The following is a 16,225-nucleotide window of genomic DNA, read 5'->3' on the forward strand; positions in this document are numbered from 1 at the left end:
TGTCAGCACTTGGGTGCTCTTAACCCCAACTGTTGGGGGGTCAACCTGGACATCGAAGAAGTCTCATCCTCCAAGGCATGGAGGTTGTCTGCTAGGGCATTCCTCTGACTACTTCCCCTGGGATTGGGATGCTTACTCACACTCTACCTCTCACATTCACGAAGTCTGGCATGCCGCACACAGTTCTTCAAAGCCTACTTGCTAGGCTTCTTACACCCCACCCTCGTCTAAAGGCTCTACCAAGGTGTTTGGGACTCCATGCACTAAGTGGACTCGTGTTGTGCTCTCTCTAGGGGAGTTTTCCTCTGCTACCAACAAGGGTGAACGAAATCCCTACCCCAACCCCTCCAGCAATCAAGGGCCAAATGTTCCATCTGTCTACATCGTAAGCACTATATCGGCAGACCCGAGATCTCAATGTGGTAGTTGAACTCTTTGCCATTAAGAGTCTCGAGAATGATCTCCTCAAGTAAGGTCTCTGGGCACTCCACGATCAATCTCAGATGGGGAACTCCATCATCTACTACCACTAACACTGCCATCTAAGGCAGAGACTCCATCACTAGGGTAACGTGTTGGCATGACAATAATGACAAGTTCCGATTATGTTAAGTGTCCTCTCACGTTAGCATGATTTATTCTTGAGTAGTAGAATAAAGTCTAGAGTAAACATTATGCTAGTCAACTATTGGATTACAACATTATAGGAGTTGGTGAATCAAAGAAATATAATCACTCAAGCAATACCTTGAGGAGCTTCTGAACCAAATTGCTATTTACTCTATTGGCATAATCAAGGTTAAAAGTCCTAAATACTCTATTCTGAGTTGTCTCAAGTGCTATTTACATTTAGAAACCACTTTCTCTTCATTACTCTTGTGATTCCATTTGTCCTACCTATTAAGCAATTGTATGCCCACCATAATTCTCATGTGAAAAGCCAATGATGTTATCAAAGAAGATTCAAAGCACTTACCTTAAATATCTGAGGCCCTTAAACATGCACTTGGAGGTTAGGATCACACTCGATGACCATCATCCCCCACTCTCTTCAATACACATAGGCGTTTTTCATACAGCTTCGAACACAATAGGCATAAATTGATTAACGTCCGTGACAGTTGATTCACACCTGCTCAAGAGCTTTTGAGTTGCCATTTTCTTGTGATTAAGTGCGAATACATGTTTTATCTCAACTTAAAACTCTTAGTTGATTTACACCTGCACAAGAGTTCTAGAGTTGAGACCATTTCTCCTGATAAAGTGTGAAGGCTTCATCTGAACTCATGCAAGAGTTCCCAGAAGCATGGAATGAGCTTGTCTTTTTGTTCTAGAGGGGAGAGTGAGAAGGAATATTCTCTGTTAGATTAAGAAATTAAAGGTATAATTAGGGTGTTTAGAGGCTAGAGCACCATACACAATACCAGCGGATCATGGAAAGGTAAAGTTGCATGCCCACGTCCAGCCCATGTCTCAGATGCATTCAACACACCATGGATGGGCATGGGTAGCTCTAGTCTTGCATCTAAGGCTGTTTACACACCACCAAAGGGTGCCCCAAGTACAACCCAACATGTGGGTGCCCAAAAAGAGTCCCGAGCAGAATTGAATGGGCATACCCCATTACACACTATCTGCCCATAGTGGGTTTTAAAAAATTGAGTGCCTACCCATGGGCACCCCTTTACACATCTCCCAACAATCGCCCAACAATGGTTTTGTAATTTGCAGGACCCTGTACACACACGTGATTGGCAGATTGGAAGAGCCAAGCTTGTTGGCTGCCCGTGGAAGAACTTTCCAAGGGCAGGACGTGGAGTCCAGGAAGTAACGAGATGCTTGTCCATTGTGCGCCCATGGTTTAACATCTCAAGTCGGGTTGGTTGGTTCGATCCAGTGTGTAAACACGCTTAGATCAGGTGTAATTAGGGGAGGGTACGTAAGTATGTGCATGTGTGCATGGCGAGATTTGTCGTGAGTTGGCGATTGGACGATTGTTACGAGGCGTGAACGACGAGCACTTACGACACATGATCTTCATCGCTCGAGGACTCTCCCAATTTGTAAAATCGTCGTTAATCACCTTCATCACTTGCCCTTCGCCTGCTGGATCATTAGCCGGCAGCAAGCCGCTCCAATTTGATTATTATTTTTCCGTCTCTAGCCCGCAGCTGCCTGGACACGACAAGCTCCGGGATCCAATTTGTACACTCACGAACTGTTTCACCAGCTCTTTCGGAAGAGCAGCAGCTGCATGGGCTCTTCTCGAATCAATGACGAGTGCCGGTGCATTCGAAGATAGTACCTAGTTGGTGCCTATGCATTCGAGCTTTCTTTCTGATCCGCTCCACAAGACCTTTCACTTCAGAAGTAATAGCCTTAATTTACATCTCAGATAGTAGTGCTCTATTCAACGTTACGAGGCAGTGATACTCCGGTATTGCAGAATTCTGAATCCTCAAGCTGTCATAGTGTTTGAGAGGCAAAACACAGGCTGCAAAGAGAATGACTGACAGGGACACGTCATGACGTAGCCGATAGACCAAGCGAGACCAACAGAAAAAGATCTGAACATTCTACAACAAGATTGTCGAGGCTTATAATGACATGGGCCAGTGTTGTTCCAACCACGTTAATACCGCCGATGCCATGCAGAAGAAGAATAAAATCGAGTCAGAACGCCCCTCAAGGTCCTCATCCAATGACGCAAGTTTGATCGAGAGGAGTAGCTTCTCCTTTCGGTTAACTCCTGCGCGAGGATTAACAAAACCATCGCCTTCCAAGCATATTCAATCCCTTCTAGCCGACAGACACAAGGAGAAGAATGGAATTGAACAAATGAAACTCCCAGAAATAAATTTCGGATTTGCAAGGAACTTTTCGGCCAAGTATGACGTGGGAGCTGAGGTAGGCCGTGGGCACTTTGGATACACATGCAGTGCTCTTCCGAAGTCTGGCGAATTTCAGGGACAGACAGTCGCTGTGAAAATTATGTCCAAAGCTGAGGTAAAACTGAACTCGTGTACCCCTTTTTAAGTTCTTCTGGGTAAGTATCTCTCAACTACATGGAAGCGATTTGAGAGTTTGAGATTGCCATTTATGCTTGCGATAGCAATGTTCAACAAAAGCATTCCCAAACAGTGTTGTTATGTGTTCAAAACTAAGTTATTCTCATCCCTGGCATCAATCCCCCCACGTAATTTTCCAGACAATCAAGTATGTTTGACTTCAGAAACCGATCAACTACGTCCTCATAGGTATGTATACAGGCATTCTCAGCATGCAGGCACAACTTTAAGGGTGTAAGTGCTTCCTACATTCAAATACCTGTTACTAGAAAGGACTGTTTCTTGTTTAGAACTTTATAAAAAGTGTATTACGTCTCAACAATGACAACGTAATAGGGGAGAGAAAACTACTCTTGTACGATAAGTTCCAACATGAGGGAAGGGGAGAATCCCTATTCTAAGCACGTAAAACCGCAAAAAAAGCATCTGGTCCAATACCCATAAAGAGCCAATGAGGAGGTGCATAATGCCAAACATACCCCAATAAATGAAAAAATGAAACCTCAATCCCACACTCTAAAAAAAAGCTTTTCTTTGACTCTGGGGATCTCAAAACACCTGTCTCATTGGACCCAAAGTGTGGATGATTTTGTGACCAAATCTGATTTGTGGCCAAATCTGAGATAAGGTCTCTCTCCATCTAGTGAACACCTCCCATCACCTAGGTACAAGGAGCACACTGTAGTTTGATCAGAGAAACTACTGAGAATTCCTCCAAAGCAAGATGCTGTAGCAAAAGGCTACAATCTTGGAGAAACTGGGGAGTCGCAGATTCGAATATGTGAATTAAGCCAGTAATGAAATAAAAGATCTTAGCTAAAGGTCTCTGAGGACCTGAGGTGGAGAATGTCCAGTTACATACTTCTACCTTACACAGGTATGCTTACAAATTGTCGCTGTATTATTAACTGGATGCTATACAAAAAATGGTGTAATGTGCCAGGCATGCTTATTCTTCAATCTACAGTAAATACAAAACCAACCTATACAAGTGAAGATGTTAAGCTGATGCCATAATATGATTTAAATCTTCCAAGAACTTACATTGAAGTCTGGTCTAACTTTGTTGAGTTAACTCCACCATCATGCTTCAACAAAACTTGATGCCCACATGCATTTGTAATTTGTTTTCCTAAAATGCACTTAGTGAAACTTACAAAGACTTGCATTTAAAACCCCCTCCCGACCCCACGATGCCTTCAATGGTGGGTACTGTGTATCATTGGAGACGAATGCTGCTTCAACAAAGTGGTGCATCTTTGTCAAGTTACAACTTTGTAGCACATTTTCTATATCAGATTATAGGGACTCCTATGAAAATCAAGTGCATTGTTTTTTTAGGCATAGTAACAATGCATTTTTTCACAGTCAGAGAAAATTTTCTCCTAAGCCCTGTCAGGGGACATTTACAGTGTAGTTCTGTTCCACTACCGAAGCAGCACAAAAACATGTAAAACATATATGTGATATGGAAATTTGTCTTCTATGTGAACAGGCTTAAGGTAAATCTCAAAGATTATGACATTTGAGGTGACCAGCTGACCTCTTGTAGATCTGAGTGACTAGATGAGCTCTCATAAATCTGAGGTGACTAGGTGACCCCTTCCTTATACATGTGGGGTGACCCCAGCGACCAAATGACATTTAGTAGATTTGATGTGACCAAGCAGCCCAGGGTATGGATAGTGACTAGGATGATTACCGTGAATTAGAGGTGATGATGATGCTGACTAGGAGGTGATGACAAAGAAGTTGGTGACATCCAAGGTGATTTGGCACAGATGCTACTTGCTCGGCCACAGGTCATCAAGCTGGCACTCTCCCAGCACCCTGAATCACCAATTGCAAGTCAGCATCTCCAGTCACGAGAAGACCGCTCATGGAGGAGTTATGACACCACCAAAAAGATAGAGCATCACTTAAAAGTGACAGGATTCCGGTGCACTCAAGGAATCCCAAGTTCATCGAGGACCGACCAATGGAATGCAACAGCTTTAAAATGGAGGAGGAGAGGAACCAATGAGAGCTACGGGTATTCTACAAATGGGAGAAAGCACTGATCATTGCCAAAGGACATTAGAGGGTCAAGGCGAGGAGAGGGAGATCACTAGGTTGATTGTAGGGAAAAACGCCAGACCTACAATCTCACCTGTGTAAGTGTTATAGAGTTCTTAGAGGAGTTTTGTTTCCTATTGTCTTATCACTGATGGTAGAACTAGCCTGTTGTGATTGTTTTTAGTTTTAGCAACGTGTAGGTGATCACAATCTACAAAACCAGAGGTTGTCGGTTTGATGCCCAGCAGGATCACCAAAAATGTACTAGACTAAGGCCTGAGTCCAAAAAAGATATGATGAGTTCACAACATGCAGAATGCAAAGAAAGTGGTGTTCATATCCCAAGACATTCCCTGATAACCACTTGCGTGGCCACCCATGCCTTTACTAGAAAAGGGGGAAAATTTGCAAGATCAGTGACCAATGACCCAGTATGGGAAGGGTTGGTCTGCTAAAAGAAAATGAGAGCATTGTTCATACCAATGAAAGCTATTCAATTCTCAAGCCCCATATTAAAGAATCTGAACCAAGGTTCTAGGTCGCCAGCCAGGGCATTAATCTACATGCAGACCCCAGACCCCTCCCTAGACATTCTGTATTGTGAGCAAGTCCAAAGATACTGCACAAAATCATCATCAAAACAACATCCCTGCACACATTCTTTGGCAACCCACAGCCCATACGAGAGTCTCGAGTGGTATTTTCTTCTTGTCACAACTTACACACTTCACCTTAAGAAATATATATCTGCACATACTCTTTAAGTAACATAATGGAATAGAGCCATGAGAAACCCTGCTGAGAGTTTCTAATGGTGTGAGATTGTGGATTTCTTCTCACAAAGTTTTTGCTAATTTCTCTTTTCTGGGCTTGACTATAATTTTCTCCTCATTAGGTCATCATGTATTGTTTAAAATATCTTTTGCAGGGTACCATCCAACCCAACACGGACATTTCAAACAATGTAGAAAATAGCCCAGTGCCTCTACTACTACAAAAAGGAAGAGGAAGGGAGCGAGGGGGCAACCCTACTGAGAAGAGTGAGAAAGAGAAAAGTCCTCATCCATGTGCCCCCCAATAATCATCTGCTGGAACTCCCTACGTAAAGGGCTCAGACCCTTCTGATCCACCTCTTCAAGAATTCTTGTCTCTGCATGGTGCACTCCAAAAGGACCACTCCACTCTATCATATGCCTTCTCAAAATCCAAGAGAAGAATGTCAAGAGGCTGCAACTCCTCCTTGGCCCAATCCATTGCCTCCCAAAACGTAAAGATGTTGTCCGAACAAATCCTGTCTATGTGTCATGAATGATGTCTGGCAGGTGGGGTCTCAACTGCAAGCTCAAGACCTTGGCAAAGATCTTATAAGCCATGTCTAGTAAGGTGATCGGTCTGCACTTCCTGATATCTGATCTATCTCCCTCCTTTGGAATCAGGCAAATCCAACCTCGGCTCAAGGATTGCGAGAGGGAGTCTGATTCAAAAATCTCCTTGCAAGCCAAATGAAGCAGAGCGCATATGTGCTCCAAAAACAACGAAATAAGGTCGAAGTCAAGCCGTCCTCTCCTGGGCACTTCTAAGGGAGAGCCTTGAGGGCCTCCCAAAGCTCTCCATCCGTGAATGGAGCCTCTAGTCAATCTCTGCGGGACACCGTCGGAACCTCCAAATTGCCTCTCGGACTATCAAAGTTGTGGGCCACTCCACCTCGGACTGAAATAACTATCGGTAGAAATCCATGGTCAGCTTAAGGGTCTCCTGAGGGTCCGTCTGCATCTGTCCGTGCTCATCCCGTAGTCTCTAAAGATGAACCCCAGCTGATCATGGCCGAGTGGTATGAAAGATCTACTTGGTCATCTTGTCTCCTTGTTGTACCCACATGACCTTGAAGGAGTGGTACATGAACTCAGCCTTGCAAATCTCCGTGGCCTAAAGTCAAGCAGTGCGCTCTCATATTTGTCTTTGAGCCATTGGGAACTTGGGTCTTGCTCTCTAAGTCTCTCAATGGAGGCCAGATCACGCCGCAATGCTCTCTTCTGCTGTTGAAGATCATGCCTCCGCCAAAGGGCTGAGGACTGCAGGTCCTAACTACGCTAGATCGTATCCGCCACCCATGACCCCCGACCCTCTCTGGGTCACCCTGCTGACTACCTCTAGATATCGGCTACTGCTTGCTGAACTGCAAGAGATCATATGGGATGCGAACCCCCTTTTGGGGTAGTCCATGGCAGGGCTGCTTTAGATACAATACAGTAGGAGTGTGAATCTGACATCGTTGTACCTGCTAGGATGCCCATGGAGTCTCCCCTATGCAGTGCCCACTCCCCAACATAGAATTTGTCGAGACGATCCAACAAGCTATCATGCCTCCTCTGCCCAAAAGAAAAATGAAGGCTGCCAAGAAACCTAGTAAACTCTGCCTCCCTCTGAGGACTCTACCATTGACCATGAAAATGAATTGCTCCCAGGTCCTCCTCTCTACTGTTGGCATCTCAGCAAAAGAGGCTCCTCCCTGCTTGTCCTTCGCAAACTCTAGATTGTTGAAGTCATCTCCAACTATCCATGAGTCTACATCTGGAAGATACTTTATCAATTGTCTCCAAAAAGAAGGGCGGTGCTGCCTGCAAGTGGGAGCATACATGTTTAGGATCTCGATCTTGATGATTTGGAACTTTAACCACGAAGTACTCATAAGTGGCTACACGACATCCCAGAATAGTACGAGTGTGTAGAGAAGAGCATGATGGAATAGACAGGGGCATTTGTGACATAAAATCTATTTTGTTATTTGGCATGTTTTAGGTATGTGTAGCTTTGTGGATATGTATGCTCAAGCAATTGGCCTCATAGGGATAAGGTTGCCGCCGTGATCTGACAAGAGGAGGAGCTGCTAGACTTAGAGTTTGCAGACGATATAGCCCTATATGTGGAGGGATCAGCAACAAGCCTTGAAACAATCAAGGGGGCCTTGGCTATCTATTGTGACGACATGGCCCACATCAATTGGACCAAATCTATTGGCTTCTTCAAGGACAGAGAGAAGATTTAGGAGGTTCGAGACTGGGGGGCTGATTTTGGCTTTTGTTGGATCCCATGGATATCTTAGCAAAGTAGCAGATTGCTCTGGTTTTAGAAAGTATTCCGTGCAAGCTCTTGTATTGGAGCTCGACCAAACTCTCCTTAGTCACAGCAGAGGACCGGTAGTCAGCCAGGCCCTTCTTGAATGGCCTGGTATATATCCTCCTGCCTTGCTTCCATCGAGGATCCTACCTTACTTCCTTTGGGTAGGATCGGTTGGCACACGAAATACTAGAGCTCGAGTGGCTTGGTAGACACCCCGCAAGCATGTGGAAGTCTAGGCATCATCGATTCGGAGATGCAGAGCAGAGCCCTCTTGGGCAAGCTGGTGGTATGTGGTCTCACCACAGGTGTGGTGCCCTGGAAGCTCCTCTTTTGGTGGGGGCTCCTTGGGAACACTCCTCGCAGAGGTGGATAGTGGCAGCATTCCCACAAGTGGACTTTTTCGATGGCCCTCCTCACGGGGACCCCTCATGAGGAGCCTTTTTAGGTTTTGCTGGTAGCAGTTGGTTGGGGGGGCTCATTCAGACCAACTCCTCCTGTAAGGAGAAATTCAAGATGCAACCAATCATATGGCACCCAGAGGTCCGAGACTCGGAGGGGCATATGCTAGGCTAACATGTGCATATTGGATGGGCGCAATGGGACAATGGCCCAGCTAGGTCCTTCGAGATGTGGAGACAGCTCCCTAGGGACGTAGAGACTAGAGGGTAGGCTCCACTCAGTAGGATGTCTTGTTACTGCAAGTTGACACTACCAAAGCATTTGACACAATTCAATGGGATTTTATATCGCAAACCATGCATGCATTGGGTTTTGGATAGAAATTGCAGCAGATTATTTATCGGCTTTATTGTGATAGCAAAGCCTCTTGCATACTCTCTGGGGCTATCTCTAAAGCATGGACCCTCTGCTGTTCAGTTCATCAAGGCTGTCCACTTAGTGCGCTTTTATATGCCATAGCCACACATACCATGCTTCAACACATGGATCATCCGGTAGCAACTAACATGCTTCATGGCTTGTGGCCGGGGGAAAATTGTTCAGCCCACTTACTTGGTTCGTCATCTTGGTTATCCTCTGGGTTGGACGATTATTTATTGCCAACAAGCTGACTAAAGAAAAAGCTTGAATATTGGAAGTTGGAAATTTGGCCTATGCATGCCCGGTTATGAATTGTCCAATCTATTTTGGTGGCTTATATTCAGTTCTACTTGCCTTTGATTATGTTCAGCAAGGAGGATCTTACATTTTTTATGTCTATTGTTCTAGAAACTTTCTAGCATTCAAAATATGGCAAGGAGAGCTTGAGATGCTCTCGGCACAGCATCTCTGTTCGCCAAAGATGAATGGAGGACTGAATATTCTGAACATTCAAGTCCATATTCTTGCCCACAAGGGGAAAATGATGCTGCACTTCTTGCAGGGTTCTCAACCTTGGGTTGCCATGATACACCATTTGCTTTTACAACTCACCACTCCTACTTTTGGATATTGGCAGCCTACACAATGGGATTTTCTTTTGGGTTGTGTTGATGGCAAGATCAAAGGTTGTACTCTGGTCTCAAATATGTTACTGGATTGGAAGCCTGTCCTCTTGCATTTGAAATGGAATGGTTGGGATTCATTGCAAGGAAATTATGTCGAAGCTAAGAGCATACATTGATCAAAGGCTTTGCCCTTCCGTTGGCATTACAGGAGCCTAGACATCATATTTCCTCAGTTTGAAAGGAATCCATCCAGTTGTGGATGTCATTCATGATGATGGAACTATCCTTCTTGTCCTCTAGCAGCTGCAAAATTTGGTCTTGGAATGCATTACCGTTTCATGTGGCAAACTGTTACTGATATGCTCCAATCTTTTCAACCAGTTTTGCCACTAGAGCTTGAGGACTGTCTTCAAGATTGGACTCTTTCTTTACCAAGGTCATCTTGCCGTCCTTTGGGGCTGTCACATATTACCGTCTCTTCTTTATATAAAGTACTTCTGCCTCCGCCATGGGTTTCTCAAAAGGCCAATCAGCTTTGGCAAATGAATCATCCTGCAAAGTGGTAAGAGATTGAGACAGATTTGGAATTCAAAAATTTCCCTCCGACAATGGGCTTTTTTGTGACAAGTTCTGCTGGGGTTCTTCCATCTGGGCAACTTTTGGCATGCAGAAACTATTTGCCGTAGATGTTTGGTTCCGCGGAAGTTTGTGCCTCATCTTATTTGGCATTGCCCCTATACTCGTGATTTCTTGAGCTTCCTTGGGTTTGAGAATTTGCTTTCCTAATGCTACCTTTGGGAAGTTTTTCTAGGTTTTCGAGATTCATCCACCCAGACAGGAATTTGATTTGTTTTTTCTTTGGGTTCGTTACTAGGCACTGTGGACTCTATGGAAGGATAGAAATCATAGTCTTTGGTGATCCTACATTTTCTACTTTCTCTTTGTTTAGGCACTCTTTGCAGAAATCTCTCTTTGATTGTCTACAAACTCATTATATAGAACGTGATGTATACTTGTCATATAGTGAGATTTTCTGTTGATGTAATTTAGCATATCTTGTTTTTTGGGATAGCCAAACTGTAATATAAAGTATCAAAATTTTCACCCAAAAAAAAAGTGTGGAGAGAGAGAGAGAGAGAGAGAGATGCCTCCCATCACCCAAGCTCCATGCTTAAGGCTGCCTCACCCTCTTCATCGTCAAAGTAGCAGACCAATATGACAACATGGCTCCGATCACATAAGTGCTAATGATACCACCATAGCTGATCCAATTCCAAACCCCTTTCCAATTTCTGCCATAGTGTTGCCAACGGCATCCAAACCACCAGTCCTTTCGAGAATATTGCAATTCTACTGATCTTGTCGTTGATTGGCCCATACACATCGATTCCCATGCACATGGCAATGGTGCACAACACACCCAATGCTCGTATTCCTAGTGAAATACTTAATAGTGTAGCCAATGATCTCAATAGTCTGGCTCCCATGCAGAAAAACAATTTCCACTACTGCACCAGCTTTGGGATGCCCCGATCGTATACGTGGAATGACGTTGGGAAGTGCAAGCCAGCAGATAAGAAGGATGTTGATGTCATCAATGTAGAAGAGATGATCAGCTGCCTCTTGAAAGCAGGCTCGATTGTTTGACGTCCTTGATTTTGTAGAAACTGGTAGCAAGCAAAGTCATGATCAAGCACACAATGATACCCATGGAGCTGATTAGTAGAGCTGTAGATCATGAGCGATGCCAAAAGAGATGGGAAAGGGACACCCACAAGATTTGGACAACCCTGTCCAAATCTGCTCCCTCAAAGAAGATCTAGGGACTCAACAATGTGAGGCAAGCCACAAATCCCCAAGTGATGTAACAAGTTCTTTTTTGCATTCTAGCGAACAAGTGCACAATGCCCTACTTGACGCTTTGGGGGCCTCTCCAACCCCAAATGCAATGATCACAAACTCTTAAGGCTATGAAGGATCTTGGGCATCTAGGATCCACACCACAAGTCTATCTCCACAAGTGTTGTGGCTGGAAGTCCACCATACTAGCAGAGCCAAAAGAATATAGAAATATGTCTCTTCTAGTAGGTTCTTTAAAGTTGTCTCCAAAAGTGTGCCTGCATGGGAAGAGTGATGCCATAGGTCTAGTGAGCTTTTCGGGTGCACTCTGAAACCGGCCTTGTCTGGCATTCTGAATGGTGTAATCAAACAAGGGAAGTGTCGTGTCACTCTTCAAAGTCCCATGGTCGTCCTCAAATGCTAGCCTTGGTATTTGTAAGATGACACCAATCTTTTTCCTTCAAATGCAAAGGAGACTTGTTTTTTGTCCCAATCATCATGACTGCAATCTTCATTTGAATACTTTGAGATTGCAAGTTGCCATTGTAGGCCAAGGAGGGAGAGAGAGACAGACAGAGAGAGATTATTAGATTCTTGAAAGACCAAAAAAATGAAGTTTATTATAGTCTGTGGAAGAACAAAGGATCTATGAGATTGAAGAAAACCAGTTACATTTAAAAACTAAATGATGGATCCACTAAAGCTGGCATCCACACTCCAAGACTGATACCTAAAACAAAAAAAAGAACAGGTAGGGTGTCTCTATAGGAGGCTATACATAGCATATCATGTCAATCCTCAAGGGAGCCATGGAATATTACTATTGACGAGCCGCTTTTGTCATCAAGTATTGAATCCTTTGTATACTCGCTGAGGGACCAAGGCCATAAATAGTAGAGGATACAGAATATGATCTTGGACTCACTAAAGCACGTGTCCACTCCCAAGAATGATATCTAAAACCAAAAAAAGAAAGTAGGGTGTCTCTAAAGGAGGCTATACATAGAATATCATGTTAGCCCACAAGAGAGCCATGGAAGATTGCTATTAAGAAGCCGGTTTTGTCATCAAGTATTGAATCCTTTGTATACTTGTTGTTGGGGGACCAAGGGCAAAATTTGGTAGAGGATAAAGAAAATAATCTTGGCATGCAATGGCTCTAGTGAAGGCTAGTATCGTTGATGAATGAAGTCAATGATAGGACATTGGCTATGATTAATGTGGGTAGCCTATCTGTGGCCCTCTCTCCTCCTCTGTGGTCTATGAGAGAGAGCTTGTTGCTTGCCAAGTGCCACAAGCATTCCCATTGTCTGTCTCCCCAAGTCAAACATAAGGAGGGGATATTACAATGTCATGCTCTCTAGGTCTCAGTTGTATATTCTCTTTAGTTACCTTTGGCCAATGTCTCTTGAGTGGATTATCATCATCTGGCGAGGATCAAGTACTTATGATCTCATCTTCGCACTCTAAGCAATCGATCTCTATGTTGTTAAGCCTAGTGTAGAAATTTTGCGACACGTCTCTAATCAAGGTGGACCAGGATGTGGGTTTCTATTGGTTAGCTTTCCTTTTCACGTCCTCATGTATTTTACGAGAGGCATGACTCTTCTTATGCTTTCTCAATTCGGCAACACTTAGTTGAGTCATGCCCTCTGGATGATGTACTAGTCTTACCTTTCAGAGTGGTACATGCTTTAGTGTATTCCTCTTGGGAGATTCTAGATAGCATTTCAGGTGGCAAATCTGGAGGGCTAGATGCACAGAGGCCTTAGACTATTCAAAAGTCTAAGGCCTCTCATACTTTGGCTAGTATTTGGACAGATACCATACATAGTCTGATAGCCACTTGGATGAGCTTGTAGGGATCTTCTCGAGCGGCCTCTACTAGGAGGGCTACTTACCTTAGCAAATGGAGAGGCTCCCCTTTCTTCTCAAAGTCCTCTATAGAATGGGTGGCATTTTGCAGCCTCAACCTTGTATTTTTTCTACCTCCTTTTGAGGAGTAATTTTGTCCATCTTGGAGCCTTATTTCATGCACTAAATATTTGAGTATGGAGAGATTGAGGCCTTATTTCTGCATGTTTGAGCATACTAACGTCTCCCTCTATTGCTAGTACCATACACAAGGTCAAAACCAACCGAGACATCAAATTCTGTCTTGATGTTGCGGTGTCAAAGTGCTTAACTCTATGGAGATATGTGGCTACCTGAAACGTTGCATCAAGTTGTGTAGGAGCGGCTTCAAACTCTGCCAAAAGAATCTGATGTGGAATCGATGGCTTGTTTTGATCATCATGTGCACAATAAAACTTGTAGCACTCTCTTAGAGACTAGTCTACCTCTGATAGGTTTGGGTGCTAGATGAGGCTGCCATTCATCCGAGCTAGGTAAATAAGGGAATCAAAGAGGAGATTTGGTTTTGGGATCCTAAAAATGGGACTAAAAAAATGATCGCTCAATTTTGGTGAGTGAGTGTAGCATACCCTTTGCTTGTTCGGCATGTATAGCTAGTCTTGTCACCAAGATTGGGCATGAAAAAAGAACCCCTAGGTTAGTAAAAGACAAAATTGTTGCCCAAATTATGTTGAAGATCATAGTCTTGGTTTTTCGAATCTTGACCTTCAAATCATGTGTCCCACAGAAAGTCTAGAGTGTGTCTAAATGTGAGAGGTCCTTAGGGAAAGAGAAAATAAGGCCACAAAATCTGCATATAGGAGAATCAAGATAGGGAATCTAGCTAAGAGTGAATTTATGCCGCCTAGTGTCACAATGAATGACTCAAGATCATCAATGTATACTCCAAACAAATTTAATGATAAGGGAATCCTTGCTTGACCCTTATCGTATTCATCACCTCCTTTTTCCAACCAACTATCTTCTAAAATCTTACCTGATACCCACTCATAGGGTGTCATGGCTATCCAAATAATATCTTGACTATACCCTAAGTCTATAGGATGTCAAAGACCTTGGCATTGTGTCAACAAGTCTTGTAGAAATCCACAAAGCAAAATTAAGTTCTCTATCTGAATACCTTGAGAGAGAGAGAGAGAGTTCTATGAACATTTCTTGAAGACCACAAGTGATCTATGGGACCAAAAATCTTACATATGTAGAGAAAATCCAATATCAGAGAAGACCATCTCCAAGTAAAAGATCTTAAGAAACATGAGAAGAGAAAAACCACCAAACCTAAATGGACTTACAAAGACTTCCAATGAGACACAAAAACATCAAACCTAAATATACCTACAAAGACTTCCAATGAGACACAAAAACATCAAACCTAAATATACCTACAAAAACTTCCAATGAGACACAAGAGTACAAACATTACATTAGTTTGAGTCTGAGAGTCAAGATTCTTTGGCTTGAAATCCTAGATAATAGTATTGCCATCTCTTTATATTGCCCATTTTTCCATCTTCCTTGTGAAGGAACATGTGGCCAGCTATCTCTAGAAAGGAAAGGAAAGATTGCAAGCATCATGGAAATGAACTCAAATGGAAGTAGGCAATAGCAATGAACCAAAATACTCACATGTAGATAGCTTGATGGTGACTAATATGAAAAGACTCAAGACAAGTACAACACTATATAGTGTGAGCCTCTAGACTCTATAAAGTCACAATGCATATGGGATAATCTTCCATATGACACATGGCACTGTCTAGGACTCACTAGACTATAAAATAAGTGCTAGGGACCTAGGACACACAAATACACTCACTTTGACTTCATATTCTAACATCCCCCATGAAGGAAAGGTGAGGGACTACTGGAATGAAGCCAAGAACAGAACATGACAATGATGGAGTCTACTACTCTGTGCACCCCAAATAGCTCAGAGGCTCAAATGAAGCATGGCTACTTGACCCAACAAATCGGTCTTGGGAAATGCACCAACATCCTGGAACTCGTCCAGGCCTGATAGAGAGACCCATCAAAGCCAATAGAAAGGCTTCCACAATACATCCCCCCTTGGCTTCATAGCAAGACTTGCTGGGAAGCCACACACCACTCATAAAGGAAATAAAACATCATTTGAGGAGGACTTTCCAAGGTTGAGAACCTTTATTGACTCAAGGACACAAGACTCATTATTACAAGCATTTTTTGGGAACTACCCAGCGCAGAGTACCAAGCACACATAGAATAGATCAGAAACAAAAGTCCTGATCATCAGGTACATAGACCTCTGAATGGAGAGAGGGATCTCTGATGTCGGAAGAGCATGAGTTAGTGTCGAAGCATCATCTTCTTCTTCGTCTTCACTTGTTGCAGCCCCAACCAAGTTAGCATGATCCTTGTGTTGTTGCTTGGCAAGCTTCTAGAAGCAACGAACCTTGGTGTGACCAAGCTTCCCATAGTGATTGCATTTGAAAGGCTTGAATTTGCCTTTGCCCTTGGAGTATAATGCAGTGGAGTCCAGAGTGTCTGCATACCGTCCTCATTATCAATGAGCATAGCAACCATATCATGATAACCCATTTGTGTCACACATAATGCTGGTATGATCTCCCAGTACTTAGAAAAATCCTCAATGCTCGAGAGGAGCACAGCAACTTTCATCTTCCCCTACAAGGGCCTTCAGACTAGCAAGCTGAGTTCCATATGATTCAAGAGAGTCTTCATGCTTCATTTGTAGCTTGAAGAATTCATACTTGAGGAATATCTTTGAATTGATGATTTTGTTGC

The 16,225-nt window shown here is 43.5% G+C and overlaps 1 pseudogene across 1 annotated transcript in view; it reads left to right on the plus strand.

Moving 5' to 3' along the window:
• Positions 1 to 2,607: 2,607 nt before the first annotated feature.
• Positions 2,608 to 16,225, plus strand: part of LOC147905680 (CDPK-related protein kinase-like) — an 83,151-nt pseudogene continuing 69,533 nt past the window's right edge. Inside the window, exon 1 of the transcript XR_015540903.1 lies at positions 2,608 to 3,006. The product of XR_015540903.1 is annotated as a CDPK-related protein kinase-like (transcript). The remainder of the gene's footprint in view (positions 3,007 to 16,225) is intronic.

The sequence above is a fragment of the Dipteris shenzhenensis genome, chromosome 1 (assembly GCF_047967505.1).
Source record: "Dipteris shenzhenensis isolate YYH24624 ecotype China chromosome 1, Dip_SZ_1.0, whole genome shotgun sequence".
In the NCBI taxonomy this organism is placed as follows: domain Eukaryota; kingdom Viridiplantae; phylum Streptophyta; class Polypodiopsida; order Gleicheniales; family Dipteridaceae; genus Dipteris; species Dipteris shenzhenensis.